Source organism: Gossypium arboreum, chromosome 7, assembly GCF_025698485.1.
Source record: "Gossypium arboreum isolate Shixiya-1 chromosome 7, ASM2569848v2, whole genome shotgun sequence".
Classification (NCBI taxonomy): Eukaryota; Viridiplantae; Streptophyta; class Magnoliopsida; order Malvales; family Malvaceae; genus Gossypium; species Gossypium arboreum.
Genome location: NC_069076.1, coordinates 68,553,283 through 68,568,305, shown reverse-complemented (window position 1 = coordinate 68,568,305; position 15,023 = coordinate 68,553,283). Strand labels below are relative to the sequence as shown.

At 37.8% G+C, this 15,023-nt stretch overlaps 1 non-coding gene across 1 annotated transcript; it reads left to right on the top strand.

Annotated features, from left to right (window-relative positions):
- The first annotated feature begins 13,739 nt into the window (after positions 1–13,739).
- Positions 13,740–13,846, top strand: LOC128295897 (small nucleolar RNA R71). Its single transcript, XR_008286446.1, has one exon. It is a non-coding gene; the product is annotated as a small nucleolar RNA R71 (small nucleolar RNA).
- Positions 13,847–15,023: the final 1,177 nt, after the last annotated feature.

Sequence of the window (15,023 nt, the reverse complement as noted above, 5' to 3'; positions counted from 1 at the left end):
ACAAGGCGATGTGGCTAGGAAATTTATGTAACTATTGAATCAAAAAAATGGCAAAACTTTTTGTAATAGACTCTTTTGATAAATGAAATGCCTAAGTATGGGGCTATCTTGAAATCAACACCAAATTCTTGCATATTTATTCATGACTAACATTCATTCGTCATTTATTCAACATTCATTTGTCATTCATTCATTCATTCATTCATTCATTGCATGTATATATCACCATAATCATTCACTGAGGCTAAAACCGTACAATCCGCAATTACGACACTACAAGTCTGGAACCACGCCATTCTTATAGGACACGCCGAAAAGCTAAAATTATGGAAGCCGAGTTCAATGAGAGAATTGAAAGGATGGAAAGGACCCAAAGAGAATTGCAAGAGCAGTTGACCAAGTCACAATAGGAAGCAAGAGATCTGATGTTAAGATCTCAAGAGGAATCGCTCGAGCAAAGGGATCAAATGGCCAAAATGATGGAAATGATGACGTCTCTGATTAAAGGAAAGGGACTTATGCAGAGCTCTGACACTATGGAGCCTCAGCCAAGAACTAATCATGATCAGGATCCGCTCTATCCCTCAGGATTCACTCCACTTCATGCACACGTAATGCAAAGAGAATGTGCTCGAGGAGAACCTGTAAGCTTGGAACAATGACTCGTACCTCCTGCTCATCTAGGGCAAGATATATTCGTATCAAACCCCGAAGCTAATCCTACTGATCCGAATGTTTCAGATTTGGATGATCTGGTAGAAATAGCCAGGTTGAAAATGGATGATCATGATGCCCAGGATAAGTATAGGAGCTTGGAAGAAAGGCTCAAGGCGATAGAAGGTGCTGAAACCTTCTCTGCACTAAGTGCCAAAGAGCTTAGTTTGGTGCCTGATCTGGTTCTACCTTCAAAATTTAAAGTGCCAGATTTTGAAAAATATGATGGAACGAAATGTCCAAAGGCGCATCTTGTCATGTTTTGTCGGAAGATGACAATGGTTACGTGAATGAAGATAAATTGTTAATACATTATTTCCAGGACAGCTTGGTCAGATCGACCATTCGATGGTATAATCAACTTAGTAGAGAAAGGATCTGATCATGGAAAGACTTGGCATCAGTATTTTGCGAATAATACAAATATGTGTCTGACATGGTGCCTGATCGACTAACTCTGCAGATGATGGAAAAGAAGCCAATGGAGACTTTTAGGTAATACGCGCAAAGATGGAGGGATATCTTGGCCCAAGTAGAAGCCCTATTAACTAAAACAGAAATAACGGTCCTCTTCATCAACACTTTGAAAGCACCATTTTATGATAAGTTTGTAGGAAGTGCCACGAAAGACTTTGCAGATATTGTAATATCCGGGGAACTTATAGAAAATGCCATCAAGAGTGGAAGGATGGAAGGCCCCGAAAGCTCGAAAAGGGCAGCACCCATAAAGAAAAAAGAAGGAGAAACTCATATGGTGGGAACTGAGAGCCACCACACTTCTAATCCTTAGCCAGTCCAGACACGACCTCGATATCGCCCACCTCTAAACTTTTATTATCCTTCTCGAAGCCCTTACTATCAAGCACATCCTCCTTACCTCGTCTACGCCACAGATAACCAAAGACCATTTGCCATGTTCCCATCAAATACCAAGCCTACTCAAAGCCAACCCAAAAATGAAAAAAGGCCGACAAGATCCAATCCTAAAAACCGCAGTTCACCCCAATTCCCGTGTCATACGGAGAGCTATACCCAAAACTGTTGGAAAAGCAATTAATATCCCCACATTATATGGCACCTCTGAAGCCTCCATACCCAAAATGGTACGATCCTAATGCTAATTGCATGTACCATACCGGAAACAAGGGGCATTCTACAGAAAATTTTTTGGCCTTTAAAAGGAGGGTTCAAGGTCTTATTGATGCAGGCATTCTATGATTTGATGGTGATGGCAATACGGCTAGAAACCCGCTCCCTAACCACACTGAAGGGAACGTGAGCACGGTGACAAAAGAAGAAAAGTGGCGTGCCAGAAGTTGTGTTTCTGAAATAAAGACACCGCCGCGAAAGATTTGGGAGGTAATGGTTGAAAAGGGGCTGTTCTGTCGCCCCAACAAAATTTTCAAAGAAGGAAATACAAAAAGTCAGTGTTTTTGTGATTTTCATGAGATCGAGGGGAATGACATCCAGTCTTGTGAAGGATTCAGAAAGCTACTTCAAGACATGATGGACAACAAAGAAGTCGAGATCTTTAACAAAATGAAAGAGGGCAATGAAGGAGAAGTATGCACTTCTGATAATCAATCATTAGGTTTCCCTTATAGTGCTGATCGACCACTGGTGATTTATTACGATGCAAAAAAGGAGCAAGTGAAACCAAAGATGATAATTGAAGTACCATCTCCTTTCCCTTACAAAGACAACAAGGCAGTACCATGGAAATATGATGTCAACATTATTATACCTGAAAGTGAAAAATCCAAAGTCACGACCAAAAATGTTGGTGAAGTAGGACACTTCACCCGCAGCGGGAGGTGTTATTCTAAAGCAGTCGAACCAATGAAGAAGACTAATGACTTGAAGCAGAAAGGAAAGGCATCGATGCAGGAGGCCGAGGTAGAACTTGAGACACCGTCCAAACAAGAAGTTAAAAGGCCTGTGAATGAAGAGGAAGCATATAAATTCTTGAAGTTCATCAAACATAGTAAATATAATGTCGTGGAACAATTAAGCAAACAACCGACACGAATCTCGGTATTATCCCTACTGTTAAATTCAGAACCACATCGGAATGCTTTGCTGAAAATATTAAATCAAGCTTATGTGGCAAGTAATATATCTGTCAAAAAACTTGATAGGTGGGTGAATAACCTGAACGCGGATAATTTTATTTCTTTCAGTGATGACGAAATACCCCCAAATGGTAGGGGTTCCGTAAAAGCATTACATATCACAACTCGTTGCAAGGGTTATATAATACCGAATGTGCTCATTGACAACGGGTATGCACTTAATGTCATGCCTTTGGCCACCCTTTCTAGAATTTTGATTGATCTATCTTATCTGAGGCCTTGTCACTCTACAGTAAGAGCATTCGATGGGACGAGACGAGAAGTAATGGGAAAGATCGAAATTTCTCTAGAAGTGGGCCCCTACATATATACATCAAGTTTTAGGTCATGGGCATCACGCCTTCGTATAATTGCCTTTTAGGAAGGCCTTGGACCACTCTGCTGGGGCAGTTCCTTCATCTCTCCATCAAAAAGTGAAGTTTATCATGGATGGTCTTTTGGTCACTGTCGTGGGTAAGGAAGACATTGTCGCATCTATCTCTGCTGATACACCATACCTCAAAGTAAGCAAGGATGCAGTAGAATGTTCCTTCCGTTCTTTCGAATTCATTAATGCTACGTTCGTTGCTGAAGGAAATAAAATTCCCATGCCTAAGCTGTCAAGGAATACCAAGATGGGAATTAAGCTGACTGTGGGAAAGGGAGCCCGAGCGAGGAAAGGTTTGGGAAGATATCAGCAAAAGATAGTTAGAGCTCTAAAACCAGCACCCGACAAGGCTTGATATGGTTTAGGGTTCGAACCGGATATGCAACAAAGAAGAAAATAGTTGTAGAAAGATCGAGAAAGGTGAATTGCAAGAGCCTTAGGCCGAGAATTAGAACGGAAGCCCATAACGTACCCTCCTTTGTCAAAAACATTTACATCTGCAGGAATGATATACCCCGGGCAAGATAATCCACGAAGCACACTATTATTAATTGAAAGGGGTCTTCAGAATGTTAGTATAAATGTCATTGACAAAGGAGATGATGCAATTAAAGATGTTTCAATGATACGCCCTTGTCCTCCTGGATTCGTTTTAAACAATTGGACTGTTATGGACCTTCTTGTAGTTTCTAAGTCTCTTCTAGAGTAATGCTCAATGTTAACACTCTTTTTTTTGTGTGTCCCTAAGTAATAGTGAGATTCTTTTGTAAGAGCTTATGTTTGCTCTTTATCATTTAAATGAACATTAATGGAGATGCATTTTGTCATGGTCCTTTCATTCTCATTAAATTCATAATTTTTTCCCTCTTCTCACAGCCTGTCATTGCATATATCTCACATCATGCCATGCTTGTTGGTCCCAATACTTTGATGCTCCTCTATATTTTTCTTTTCCATTCAACTTTCAGGTGCTCAGATATCAACGATATGAACAAACTCGTTACAAATCTTGAAATCGATTTCAAGAAGGCTATTTGTTTAGGGGAGTTTGAAGCTGAGGAAAATACTGAAGACTATGTCTCATCTCCTGACTTACTAAGAATGGTAGAACAAGAAGATAAACAGATTCTACCTCATCAAGAATCTGTTGAGATAGTAAACTTGGAAAATGAAGAAAAGATGCAAGAAGTGAAGATTGGGACCTCTATTTTAGATAGCACCAAATATGATTTGCATGGTCGTATCAGGACATGCCAGGATTGGATGAAGATGTAGTGGTCCATAAACTCCCACTGAAACCAGAATGCAAACCCATTCAACAGAAGCTAAGATGAATGAGACCTGAAATGCTGTTAAAGATAAAAGAAGAAGTCAAGAAACAATTCGATGCTGGCTTCCTACAAGTCTCCAAGTACCACAATGGGTAGCTAACATAGTCCCAGTACCAAAGAAAGACGGCAAGGTACGAATGTGTGTGGATTATCGTAATTTGAATCGAGTGAGTCCTAAAGATAATTTTCCCTTGCCGTACATCGATATATTGGTGGATAATACAACCAAACGTTCATTGTTTTCATTCATGAATGGATTCTCGGGTTATAATCAGATAAAAATGGCTCCTGAGGATATGGAAAAAACTACTTTCGTAACAATGTGGGGAACATTCTGTTATAAGGTGATGCCGTTCAGATTAAAAAACGCTGGGGCAACATATCAGAGGGCCATGGTGATGTTGTTTCATGACATGATGCACAAAGAAATAGAAGTCTACGTCGATGATATGACCGCCAAATCCAAGGGGGAAAGAGAACATGTTGGGAACCTCAGGAAGTTGTTCGAAAGACTGAGAAAGTTTCAGCTGAAGCTTAATCCAGCCAAGTGTACGTTTGGGGCTACCTCGGGAAAATTGCTAGGCTTGATTTTCAGCAAGAGAGGCATCGAAGTTGATCCAGATAAGATAAAAGCCATACAAGAACTACAACCTCCGCGCACTGAAAAAGAAGTCAGAGGATTTTTAGGGAGGTTGAACTGAATCGCACGGTTTATTGTTCAACTTACCACCCAATGTGACCCAATTTTTCTACTCCTTCGAAAACATAATCCGGGAGAATGGAACGAGGAGTGCCAAGTGGCTTTTGACAAGATAAAACAGTATTTGTCTAGTCCTCCGGTGCTAGTACCGCCAACTCTAAGAAGACCGTTAATATTGTATCTGAATGTGTTCGAAAATTCAATGGGTTGTGTACTGGGACAACATGATGAGTCAGGGAAAAGAGAAAAGGCGATTTACTATCTCAGCAAAAAGTTCACAGAATATGAGGCAAAGTACTCGTCCATTGAAAAATTCTGTTGCGCTTTGGTTTGGGTAGCTCGAAGACTCAGGCAATATATGTTGTATCATATGACATGGTTAATTTTAAAGCTGGACCCCATAAAGTACATGATGGAATCACCCGCACTCTCAGGCAGAATGGTGCGATGGCAGATCCTATTATCAGAATACGACATCGTCTATGTGAGCCAAAAGTCGATAAAAGGGAGTGCAATAGCTAACTTCTTAGCAACTCGAACAACGGATGAATATGAGCCATTGAAATTTGATTTCCTGGATGAGGACTTGATGTGCATTATAGAGAAAGAGTGCGAGTCATCAAAAGAGAAGTCATGGAAGATGAGCTTTGATGGTGCATCGAACGCATTGGGGCATGGGATTGGAGCAGTTTTAGTATCACCGGAAGGGAACCATTATCCGTTCACTGCCAGGCTGAATTTCTTTTGTACCAATAACATAGCATAATATGAGGCCTGTATCATGGGACTTCCTACAGCTATTGAACAAAACGTCGAAATCTTAGAGGTGTATGGGACTCAGCGTTGGTGATATACCAAATTCGTGGAGATTGGGAAGAGAGATTCAAACTAGTTAAATACAGCGATCTAGTGGCAGGACTGATTAAAGAATTCAAAGAAATAACTTTTAATTACTTTCCACGAGAAGAAAACCAATTGGCCGATGCCTTGGCCACTTTGGCTTCAATGTTCAAAGCGAACAGAGAAATAGAAATAATGCTTCTTCAAAAAAGCATATATAAAGTCCCTGCACATTGTTTCAGCATTGAAAAAGAGCCAGATGGACGGCCATGGTTCCATGATATCTTAGATTATGTCAAGAATCAAAAGTATCCCGAACAAGCAAATGAGAATGATAAAAGAACAATCAGAAGAATGGTAGTAGGATTTGTTCTTGATGGGGACATTCTGTACAAAAGAGGAAAAGACCAAATGCTCTTGAGATGCGTGGATGATGTTGAAGCTAGAAAAATACTTGAAGATGTCCATGAAGGAATTTGTGGGACGCATGCCAATGGTTTCACTATGGCCAGGAAGATTATGAGACTCGGTTACTACTGGCTGACGATGGAAAGCGACTATATTAGTTATGCACGAAAGTGCCACAAATGTCAAATTTACAGCGATAAAATTCATGCAGCCCCTTCGCCCCTTAATGTCATAGAGCCAATTCCATCAGATGAATTTTCTGCCAAGACTTTGCAGTGTCTCGGACCCTCTTTATATACCCTTTTCCCGCAAAAGTGAACTCGGACTGTGCTAATCCTCTAGTGGCGGGTATGAATTGTCGCGAAGAAAATTGCCTTTGGACTAATAGCGGGGCATATCCAACTCCTCCCCATAATCCGAGTAGTGGTACCCAATCTTGATTTCCAACCTTGTATAATAGAACCGAAGGGCGGATCCACGGTGCTCTCCACGTTATATCCTCGGCACGAAGGTTCTGAAAAACTGAGACCCAATGCTGTTCAGTGACTTCCTTTGGCCATTCTTTCTTGAGATAAGCTTCCAACGGGGCAAATGTTTTTGAAAACATATGGAACGGTATGCGTTCTACTTTCCAGAAGTGACTCAAAATCCAAACATTTAGTAACTGCGCACATCTGATAAAGCGTCCCTTCCCCACCTTCCTACAATTGTTTAAGGATCTGAAGGTCTCGGTTAAGATAGTCTAGACAGGGTTAATTCCTTGCTTTAATCTTTCGAAGAAATCTACCACCGCAACTTCTATGTGTCCAAGGACTTTCGGGAAAATGATCAAACCGTAAATGGCCAAAGTAAATAGATTCACTCTCTTCAACATGTCGAGATGGTTCAGAACCAATTCTTGTAGGGAAGACCATGGAATGCAAATGGTTTCATTCTTCTTCTTTATCTGTTTTTCGGCCCATGCGTCAGTCATGTCTGTCAATCTCACTAACTTTTTCTTGAAGGTTATCGGCTTAGGCTCTTTCACATATATTTTGTCGAATTGTACATTGTCGATGCGGAGTAAAGTAGCATACTCTTCTATGGTTGGAGTCATGTCTTCTTGATTGAAGGTGAAACACTAATAAGCTGGGTCCCAGAATCGAACCATGGCTTGAATCAACTGTTCGTCTACACGGATGGTGATCAGGTGAGCTATATCTCCATATCTCTCGGTAAAGATACCCCTAGTGTCTGAGTCCCACTGATTCCAAACCCGAACCAAATCTTCAATGTTATTCTGGCGAACATTCACAGTTATATGCTCTAGTCAATTTTTTTGCATAAACAGTGTAAATGTAAACAAAATGAAAGGCAAGAGGCATTTTCCCCGTGTACTTATTTTGGTGACTATAAACGGACAGAGGTTCGGCATGGCTCTTGTGACATCCCTAATTTGACTCTAGTCGGGAAGTGGTTTCGAGACCCTAAAACCGAGTCACACAAGAAATTGATTGTTAAATTTCATGTCTATATTATGTTACAAATTGTGTGTGAAATTTTGATGCTTTGATTTTGTCAATTGAATGCGAATTTAATCAAAAAGGGCTTATGTGAGAAACATTGAAAATGTGTTGGTTAATTTTTAAAAGGGCCAAATTGTTGCATGGATTAAATATGGGGACTTGCATGTCAAAGTCCCCATTTTTCATGATAGTGGCCGCCATGTTGATGTTTATGACAATATATATGTATTATTTACTAGTTTTAAGGCAACTAAATGGTTTTATAATTTTATAATATTATTGAATGAAAAAATAAGTGAGAAAATGGGTGAAAGAAACAAAGTCCTTGTTCTTGTTTCTTCTTGGCAGTTCTAGGAGAGAAAACAAAAGAAAAACCAAATGTTGTTTCATCTTCTCCCTTAGTAGCCGAACCTTGAAGAAGAGAAGGGAGAAAAAGTCTAAAACCATTCGGCACTTTGATATTCTTCATGAGGTGAGTTTCTTGATTAAAATTTGATGGAAATTTGATGTTTTTGGGATGGATGTTAAGCTAGTTAGGCAACCAAAGGTTCAATTTTTTTTTTGTGTGTGTGGCTATATGTGCATTTCAGCCATGGTCTTTGCTTGAACTTGAGATTTGTAATGTGATTTTTCCTAAATTGTCTATAAATTTCTGGTTGTTGATTTCATGGTAATGGTATATTGAATCCATGATTTGAATCCATGAAAATTTAGTGAGGTTGCATTCGGCAACTTGCTTGGAATTATGAAATGATGTCCAAAATTTGTAATTTATGCTTATATATTGAAATAGAACTTACAATTAATAGAACCATGTACTAATTGAGGATTTTATGTGTTAAATTTTGGATGTTGGAGTTTTAGGTTTGAAATGGTTGTTAGATGAGTTATAAAGTACTAAAAACTGGAAAGAGAAAGAGCTTAAGGCATGGTTAGTATTCGCCATGATGAGAAGTAAGAAAATTATGTTTGTGGTTATAAAAGATTTTGGGCATTCGCTACTCGAGGAAAGATGAGAGACATGCTTATATGTTTACATGCGTATTACGAACATGATTGTGAATAATGATACTAATAAAACGGTTTGTAAGTTATTAATAAGGGTTTTTGACATAGATACTTGTAAATAAGACAAATGTCACATATTTGGAACCCTTACATGTTATTTCGCTTTAGTTAATTATTGTAGAAATTAAAGCTAAATGTTATAAGGAATAAGTGTATTTCTTGCTAACCGAATTATAATATAATCGAATGTGGTTTTACACAATAGTGATGTGATAAGTTTAAATTTGGTTCATTAGCTCAAGAACTCAAGGAAACAAAGTCGGATCATGGAAAAGGGAAATTGATCGAATAGTGGAATTGACGTACATTAGCGATCGAGGTAAGTTTTAAGTATTAAAACCTATATTGTGATTGAGTATGATATGTTAAGCACATATTAAAAGAATCATAACTTTATTGTAAGTTTTATGCATATAGCCTAATGGCTATTATGAAGTATAGGTAAGTTATTGATATGATATGTTGCCAAATGGTTATGATATTATGAAGTGCTAAAAGGATATGTCGAAGAGTAAATTTGTGATAAACCTGCTTAGGACAGCAGCAGTAACATGAATTTACAAAATCACCATAAATTGATGGACTTGAATTAGAGGCTGAATAAAACATGAAATTAAAGCTTAATGAGTCTAGTTTCTTATAAAAGAAACTGTGTAAGCAAAGGAATTTCCGATAATGAGATATTTGAAGTTGTGTGAGACAGTGCAGAATGATACTGTAATCCTCTGTTCTGTATTTAGAAAATCATTATAATTTGTACAAAATGGTTATAAGATAAAATTTATATGCTTAGACTCCTTAATGAGTCTAGTTTCAAATGAAATCAAATAGAACACATTTTGAATTCTGTACAATGAGAAATTTGATTCGTAGTGAAGAGTGGTCAGATTAGTCAAATAGTGAAACAGGGGAAACTTTAAGAAAAATCTGGTATTGATTGGCCAAACCTAAAATTCTGAAAAATTTATGGATGAAAGATATACGAGTCTATATTCAGGGAAAATTAACAGCAAGTGATTCGGAGCCTTGTAGCTCCGGTTATAAATAATTTAGTGACAATTGCTCAGGAAAAACAGCTCGTAGTGTATATATGTGATAAGGCCTAATGGCCGATGTGATGAATGTGAAAGTGAAATTATGTGGTAAAGCCGAATGGATAATGTGAAATACATGTGTGATATGTATATGTGGTAAAGCTGAATGGCTAATGTGAAATACATGTGTGTTATGTATATGTGGTAAAGCCGAATGGCTAATGTGAAATACATGTGTGATATGTATATGTGGTAAAGCCGAATGGCTAATGTGAAATACATGTGTGATATGTATATGTGGTAAAGCCGAATGGCTAATGTGAAATACATGTGTGATATGTATATGTGGTAAAGCCATATGTGGTAAAGCCGAATGGCTAATGTGAAATACATGTGTGTTATGTATATGTGGTAAAGCCGAATGGCTAATGTGAAATACATGTGTGATATGTATATGTGGTAAAGCAGAATGGCTAATGTGAAATACATGTGTGATATGAATATGTGGTAAAGCCGAATGGCTAATGTGAATGTTGTAACATGCAATTAAATGTACATAAAACTTGGAAATATATTCCCGGTAAGACCCGATGACTACGTGTGGAGATTATGTCCGGGTAAGACCCGATGACTACGTGTGGAGATTATGTCCGGGTAAGACCCGATGACTACGTGTAGAGATTATGTCCGGGTAAGACTTCGTAATAAGAATTGCTTATAAATATATTCAATGCGAAAGGTTAAACAGTATGTACTCCAAGTTTATATATGATGCATACGAGAGCAATCTATGGGACTATTCCTATGATTATGTGACATCGGATTAGTGTCGAGGTTATGTGAAATCATACAATATATCTATGTCACATGAGCTCACTTTTATGTGAGAGTTTATCGCCTATTGTATATGATTTGATGTGCATATTCGGTAAAGGGATGGTATGCCCGAAGGAAGAGTGAAATGAAATTACGAACAACTATGTTATAATTTGATTGTTATCTGTTGACACCGCTTAAAACTTACTAAGCATTGTAATGCTTACTCCGCTTATTCTGCTTCCTCCGTCTTATAGGTCTCATTGCTTGAAGCTACAGGTGCTCTCGGGATCGTCAAGAACTAGTCACACTATCACCATCCACCTGTTTGGTACTGCTACGTTTTGGAATATCTTATGGCATGTATAGAATAGGCTAGTAGTGAGAGGATATTTTGTTAATGTATAGGACTACCCTTTTGTTGTAGGTCATGTACCTTTCGGTTTTGTGTAAATTTGGATAGCCATGCGAAAATGGCTTAAGTATACTTTGATCATAGCATTATAATCATTTTGTAAGTTGCCCGTCGAGAGGCATGGAAATGTTGGTAACGGTTAGCCATGGGAATGGTTATGCATGATCACTTTTGGTATATGTATGATAAACCTTAGTTGATCCATGGAGGATCATGGGATAGGTAAAGTTTACCCTTAAAATAGATGCTGGCAGCAGCAGTGATGTGGATGTGAAAATTCACTAATAATAGTAGAAATGGAATAAAATAGTGAATAAATTATGTAATTGAACCTTGATGAACCTACTTTCATATAGAAGAAACGAAACGGCCATATGAATCGGATTTTTAGAGATATTCAAGTTCTCGCGAAACAGGGACAGAACAGTTTCTGGATCCCCTTTTCCGACTTTGAAAATTCACTATAAATTAACCAGAGAGAATTAGAATTTATTCTATATATTTACAGATTCCCTTGTGAGTCTAGTTTCTTTAGAAATGAACGGCATAAGTGTTGGAGCCCTGTACAGGAAGATATCCAAGTCGAAATGCGCAAAGGTCAGTGTAGTCAAACCCTGAAATAGGGGTGACTTTAACTAATAAACTGTACTAATTGGCTTGACCAAAAATTCTAGAAAAAAATATGTAGATGGAATTATGAGTCTAGTTTCAGGAAAAATTTACGGAACTGGTTTTCAAGTTCTGGAACTCGAGATATGATTTTTAAGGTGATAGTGACGCAGTTAGCCAGCTTGTCTGGGAATGTTAAAATGGATTGTGAAAGTTAATCGGTAAATGCTCAATCAGTGAATTTAGTCTGTGAACCCCTCGTGTCCGAATCCGGAAACGGTCTCAGGTACGGGGTGTTACAGCTCTAATTAGGTGGCTCGTACAGTTCACTATATGCGATTTCAGTTCTAGACAAGTACTCGAATCGTTCGTACCATCGTCTACTAAGACTAGTACGAAGCCTCGGTCGTAGCCCATCACAGGCTCACGAGTTCAATTCGAGGGATTACATTTACTTATGCCCATCACAGGTTGCGTGTACTCTTGAGATGATAACTCCAATGATTCGAGTGGAACTTCTTAAGTGAATTCCTTCGAATTAGCTTCTAACAAAGCCAAACATTCCTTCTCTTCATCATCACTTGGCATTCATCATCACTTGGCAAATCTACTAGTACAATATATTCTAACGGATTGTCTAAAGAATTGAGCCCCAATTGTGTAGAAGTCAGCGATTCCATCTTGGAAATAGCAGAGTAGTCTTGAACTACATCTAGAGATTTAGTAGCATCAAAGCCATTAAAAGTCACCTTGCCATCAAAAATTTCTTTCAACTAAATATCCTATTGCTACTTCTGGAATTGTTGAGGATAAGGAAGTGGTGGAATCGTAGCTTTAACAGGACAACTCTTCTGTGGAAATTTCTCTACATCTGACAATGGTGTTCGATAACCAGAACTAAGTAGTTTAGAGTTTACCCCATCAAGCATCACCGAATCTGACTTTTGTGATACAGGAGTTTCAACACTCGGTTGAATTTACTCTTATCTTGTGTTGTAAGAGGCTCATCTTGAACCTCATCCACCTTGGGCTCCAATGTCTTTCCACTTGGCAAAGTGATTGCTTTGCAATGTTCTTTGCCTGAAATTCTTGGATTTTCAGTATTGCTGGGCAAAATTCCTTGGGGTTTATTTTGAAGTTAATTGGTTAGCTGACCCATTTTATTCTCCAGATTTCTTAAAGTGGCAGCAATTTTCGCTATTTATGCCTTCAACAAATTCTCAAGATCACTTAAAAATTCAGTTGGCGAGGGTTGTTGCACTTGTTGAGAATATCTTAGTTGGTCGAAATGACATAGAAGAGTCGCTATGGTCCGCCCATTGATTACTCCATGGGGAAATTAGATGATTTTTTCATGAAGAGTTGTAAGAATTTGATTGCAGACCATTCCAATTCTAATTTCCCATGTAATACTTTGACTCTTGATCCAATGGGAAATTTTCAAAGAAATGACCATCTTCATAGTATTTACAAGAAATATTCTCTAACTGGTTCAGTTGCTGACCTGTCAGATTACCATTGAAACCATTAATAGTTATGCTCTTAAGCATAGAAGACATAGACGATACCTGGACTACCAAAGAAGCAATTGTGTCCGCTTCATGTACTCTTACTACTCGCCTTTCTGAGGCTACTCGGTTGGTTCGCCACCGATAGTTATTACTAGCAATTCTTCCAATAATCTCGTAAGCATTGTTACAAGACTTAGAAAGAAGGGTTCCATTTGCCAATGCATCCACCATCATTCTAGTATGAATATTGAGACTAATATAGAAAGTCTCCATCTGAATGTAGAAAGGAATGCCATGATGAGGGAACTTTCATAATAACTCATTGAACCGCTCCCATGCCTCATATAAAGATTCTTCATCAAGTTGTTGAAATGAAGTGATTTCATTTCGGATCTTTGCGATCAAAGATGAAGGAAAATATTTCATTAAGAAATGTTCAACCAACTCTTGCCATGTATTTATAGAAGCGAACGGTAGGGAGTTTAACCACGCTTGTGCTCTATTATTTATAGAAGCGAACGGTAGGGAGTTTAACCACGCTCGTGCTCTATCTCTTAAGGAGAATGGAAATAATCTCAGTCTCAAGGCGTTCTCAGTTACCTTGACTATTTTAAATGAGTCACTCACTTGCATGAATAGCCGAAGATGAAGATGTGGATCTTCAGTAGGAATCCCATTAAATTGACCCATATTTTGAAACATTTGAAACATGACTGGCTTCAGCCCAAATTGTTGTGCCTTGATTTCGGGTCTCCTAATACTTGGATTGAGCTTGTTGAATAGAGGAATGTCATATTATCGAATGGCATAATTTCTGTCATATTGGTTCACTTGTCTTCTCTTTTGTCTGAAAGTCCTTTCAATTTCAAGGTCTACGATGAGTAAGTCAATAATTTGATCAATACTCATAAACACTTGAAACAAACACACAAAAAATCAGAATTAAAATTTAACAAAAAATAGACCAAAATGTAAAATTAACAATTTAAAAAATAATGTATTTTAAAATAGTCATCGGCAATGACGCCAAAAACTTGGAACGACAAAAATGTGCAAGTGTACACAATCTTATCAAGTAATAAAGTGACAAGAAAATGTCGAGTTATCGTACCCACAGGGACTGTGAAAGAAAAATATTTATGAAATGTAAATCAAACGCTTTGGTGATTAAAAATATTTTGATTTTAAGGAAGTGATTAAAAACTAGAATATAACTAAGTAAAATAAAATAAAAATAAAAATTTCAATGCATGATTTCAAAAGATGGTTTTAATCAAGATGACATAATTGTGTTAGGTCAATTACATTCCTTAACTTAGAATTATTGAACTCACATTCATGTTGTAACGAATATTTTCATGGCAACTTGGTAATTTGTTAACTACTGCACATACATGCTAGATTAACCAATCTCTTGAACATTTTTCAATGAAAATTCAAACAATTAATCAATCTTCATAAGCACATAAAATATTAAGTGAGGTAACAAAATATTTCTATATTGAAACAGTTTAATCACAATAATCTTGCAAGTTATGCAAGGTTAATGTATTGTTTAATATCGTCGCTAATT